General features: G+C 42.8%; 1 pseudogene; it reads right to left on the minus strand.

The window, feature by feature from the left end:
* Nucleotides 1–420: 420 nt before the first annotated feature.
* On the minus strand, nt 421–4,219 carry LOC101619563 (annotated as a pseudogene).
* Between the last annotated feature and the right edge of the window lie 670 nt (nt 4,220–4,889).

The raw sequence follows: 4,889 nt of genomic DNA on the forward strand, positions 1-4,889 counted from the left end.
CCGACTCCCAGGAGTTACCCCTTACAATTTTCTTTGCACACAACTGAGATTACTGGGTTAGGGGTGGCGTGGAGGGTGGTGGAGGCGGCTCGCAACACGAGGCTCGGGGACGGGAATGGCGTTTTGACAAGAACTCGGGCCCACTTTAGGGCGTGGAGCTATTTCGTGTACGTCCCTAGCCCGATCCCTCAGTAGCCACCAATCAGTCCCAAACTGTCCACAGTTCGTCGTCCGTAGAAAGAGCTAGAATGTCAACTCTAGCATGGTGGTTGGGAGCCCCTGCTTGAGAATCTGTTTCTGGGCCAAGTCAGGAGTCCCCTCAACTCTCCTTCCCTCGGCCGTCAAGATTTGGAAAGGAGCGGGCCTAGAGATGTCCGGCGGCCCCGGGCGCTGGGCGTCCCTCTCGGGACTGATCAGGGGCTAGACTCCAGGCTTTGCCCCGGCGCGGTGGAGGAGGGGCGGGGGCGGAGCGGGGGCGGGCAGGGCGCCTCCTGCCCGCAGAGGGCCCTGGGCTGGGGAGGGAGGAGGAGAGGGGTCGTATCCTACTGGAAGAGGACGCGTTCCCAGCGCGGGGTCCTTTGGCAGGGTGGGGGCAGGTCCGGCGCCTGGGCCTCCGCGCCTGGACGCCGAGGTCACAGTGCTGAGAAGGGGTGGCTGAGTGGTCACCCGGCCTAGGCGGTCTGGGGACGCGGAAAGCTCTGAGCGCTCGGGAGAGCGGTTACAGGCGTCTTGGCGGCTCTGGTGTTCCCTTGGCCTCTTCGCCAATTTGTTGTTTACTCCGAAGGACCGAGAAAGGTCTGGCTCGGAACCAGAGTCCTGGGACAAAACGTGTCCTGCTGCCAGCGACTATCAAGCTGTCAGTCCAGTCTGTTTCTTCCAGTTACAGAGTTGGTTGCTCCCAGGTATGCGGAGCTCTTTGGGCAGCCCTGGGAGTGGTGGCCAAGGATGGATGGATACCTGCAGGCGCTGCATTTGTGATTTTAGCGAATCCTTACTTTTCTCTCTGGTTGGGATGTATACAATTAATAGTTAATCTAAAAAAAAAGTTTTAGGTTAAATATTTTGGGAAGTATTAAATATAAAGAAAAAAATGACAGTTCCATTATGGAACTACAATCACTCTTAAACGTTTTGGAGTTTTTATTTTGTTTTTATTTTGTATTTTTGTTTGAATGCCATACTTCGTATTTTTATTTTTTAAATCATTACCATCATATTTCCTATTCAGGTTTAAAATCATGCTTTTAAAATTCTTATAGTATGTCCTTCAATTTACTTGCTATGTGCATAACAATCTGTTCATTTTGCACAATTTGTTCTCAGGTAGGCAGTTAGGTCTATTTTTCCATCTATACAGTGATTTCTAAATGGTAGGTAATTTCAATTTTTATTTCCTAATTACTCTAAGAGTTCTTAAAAGATGTTACAGTTTTTAAAGTGGATCGATTTTCACATGTTTATCATTATATCACCCTGTGGTCTGAGAATGCAGCCTGTGTTTTGAGAGTTCACTGAGCTTTTGATTGATGGTTAACTTTTTCTTAAAGATTTATTTATTTATGTGTACAGAACTGGGGTACAGGGGCTGTGAGAGGATTTACAGAGACAGGGTGGGGAGGGAACAGAACAGGCAGATATACGAAATACACTACTGAGGGGAGCAGCAGGCGGGTCAGGAGGGGTCTGACGTTCCATGTGGATCAGCTCCCGGCAGGTGGGGATTGAACTCATGCTGAAGTGGCTTTAGCTTCTTAGTGCTGTGCTTTAACCCCCTGCGCCACCAGGGAGGGCCTGGTGGTTAACTTTTAAATAACTTTAGGCCTAGTTGAATGAACGATTGAATATAAAATTCTATTATATTAAATCAAGTTTGGTAACATATACTATGCATACATGTTATAATCTGTTCGTTTCCAAAGATCTTTAAGTTTTCAAGTTTGTTTAATATTTAACAATTTGTGCTTTTACATATGTTATTTATTCCCCAAGTTTACTGATATACAGTCAACACGTACATTGTGTAAGGTAAGGGTGTACAACATCATGATTTGATATTGATACGTACTGGGAAATGATTAATTATCTTGATAGTTAACACATCCATCACTTCACATAGTTACACTTATAAGTATGGATTGAGAACATTTAAGATCTACTCTTTTAGCAACTTCGAGATAATATAATGCAGTAATGTTAACTGTCGTCATCATGCTGATGAATCTAGGCTGTCCTAGAGCCCCAGAATGTATTTATTTATTTTAAAGATTTATTTATTTATACAGAACTGGGGTACAAGCCAGAGATGTGGATTCACCAGGGACAGAGTGGGGAGCAGAACAGGCAGATCTACGAAGTACATGGAGCAGCAGTCTGCTGAGGGGAGCAGCAGTCGGGTCAGGAGAGGTTTGCCCACGCCATGTGGTCACCTCCCTGGCAGGTGGGGATCGAACTCATGCGGAAGTGGCTTAAGCTTCTTAGTGCAGTGCTTTAACCCACTGCACCATCAGGGAGGGCCCGATTTTATAGCTGGATAATTTGTACCCTTTGAGCAATTATTTTCATATTTTAAAGCGTTATTGTGAAATATAAAAACTACATGACTCTTAAGACAATTTAAAAATACACATTGACATATGCATCTCTTTATGCATTTTGAATTATTCCTTCAGTCTGGATTTTCCAAGGAATTGACATTGAAAGCACATCGCCCTTCTGAGGATTTGATAAATGTACTGTTGGCTGCTGCGTTAATGTGTGCTTCACTGCACCCTGGTCCAAAGTGGGTATAAAAAGCCAAACCCAAAAGCAAGACAGCATAATTTTGAGAGAAGTTAGAAATGGGAATAATTTAAAATTTGCTGTGACTTTTATTGAGATTGAATTGACTTGTGTGTGATAATCAGTTGAAGATTTTGTGTTTGTATGTGGATTCTGATCTTCTGTTTCTGACTTTTATCTTGAGCGAACGAACCTCTTCTAGCTCTTCTATTATAGGAATTATGTTCTTTTTATTCTACTTTAAAAAAAAAAAACAAAAACCCAAAACCTACCTCCTTGAAAAGAAAACAAATGTAGCCCAACAAACCAGATACTTCTGCTACACTCCGACTGACTTCTTTGTGCTGTCCCTGACGTTAAGCAGTCACAAAAAATTGTGTGTGGATATTGGGCAGAGTGGTTCTTCTTCTACTTTTTTTTTTTTTAAGTGATTTTTTTAGAGTAATTGGGCTGAAGGGCAGGGGAAAGTGATGTCCTTTGAGGAAGCATGATTTTCGTGGGATCCAAAGTTCCCCATTTGCATGCCCCTCAGAGAAAGGCAGTGTGCTGAGGAGGGTAGAGTAAGGTGTGGAGAGTTGGATTTTTTGACTATTTTTCTCACTTTCCCCAACTAGGTTAAAGAAAAAGCAATGATGGTAAGTCTCTAAAACATTTTCTGGGATTCCTCCAATGAAAGTGTGACATTTGATTTTCAAACATGTATACAGTTCCCACTGGTACTAGGTGAGAAGCTGAAATTCTGGAAATGTTCATCTTCTAACCTTCCCCAGTCTGTGGTCTGTTTTTGGGTGGGCAATAATTACCTGAACAGCTACTATGACTTCATTAGTTTTTTTGTTGGTAGCTCTCTGAGTTCTTCTGTATGCAGTAGTCACAGAATTTGAGCAACTTTATCAAGAATATGCTCACCTAAAGCAACAGGTAAAGCCCTCTTTTGTTTGATTTGCTTTAGTAACTGCATCCTGTGTCAGGTGCTCCTGGACCAAAATGTCAGTTGCCTTAATCATTACCAGGCAATCGTCCTGACATTAGATCTGAAAAAGGTTAGTCAAAGCCATGACATCAGCTTTAATATCAAGATTAGTTATATCCAAGTTGCTCAGTGGTTCTGCAATTTTAGCTGCATGGTTGGCATTTTTGCATTCTCAGAAGCTGAGTCCTTGTATTTTTTCAGCATTATCTCCATACTAACCACTAAACCAAGAAGTCAGTCAATTGCATCTTGTGAATCTTGAACCTTGAAAAGATTCTGAGCTACTCTTCAAAGAACTTGGGCAAGTCACCGCAGTGGATGTTTCTTAAGTTACCTTTATCTTCAATCTTGTAGTGTCTGATTTTATGGTCTTCAAGCCAAGCAGTTAAGTCTAAATTCTGTTTCATCTTTGTAATTGAAGTTGGCAGCGTTGTGGTAGTTGAGGGTTGTCAGCGTATGTGGGAACATGTCCCTATTTCCCGTTGTGGTCTGCTGGGCTTTGACCGGGAGACAAGAGGACAGAAGGAGCTTGTGGGACAGGCAGCTATAGTTCAATGAGGGCCTTTTGCTTTTTTTTTTTTTAAGATTTATTTATTTATTCATATAGAACTGGTGTACAGGCCAGAGACTCGGAGGGTGAGAGGATTCACCAGAGACAGAGTAGGGAGCAGAACAGGCAGATCAACAAAATATACTGCTGAGGGGAGCAGCGGGTGGGTCAGGAGAGGTCTGCCGTGCCATGTAGTCACCTCTGGGGCAGGCGGGGATTGAACTCATGCGGAAGTGGCTTAAGCTTATTTGTGCTGTGCTTTAACCCGCTGCGCCACCAGGGAGGGACGTCCTTTGCTTTTTTATCAGGACTAGGAAAGAAAAATGAAGCAATATGTCTGAAGAAAGTGGCCCCATTCATTTAGAATGTTCCTTCAGTGTTCTTTTAATGTCAATTTTATCAGTAGAGATGATCCTTTGATTTTTCTTAACCAAGATAAATGTTCATCAATTTTGCTGATATTTAAATAAAAGAATAGCTTCTAGGTTTATTGATTTTTTAAATTATTTAAACTTTTATTGGTTTCTGCTCTCTGATTTATTTCCTTTTGCTTGCTTCAAGCTGTTCTTCTTTCCCTCATTTCATAAG

The sequence above is a fragment of the Condylura cristata genome, unplaced genomic scaffold (assembly GCF_000260355.1).
Source record: "Condylura cristata isolate star-nosed mole 26May11 unplaced genomic scaffold, ConCri1.0 scaffold00031, whole genome shotgun sequence".
Lineage (NCBI taxonomy): Eukaryota > Metazoa > Chordata > Mammalia > Eulipotyphla > Talpidae > Condylura > Condylura cristata.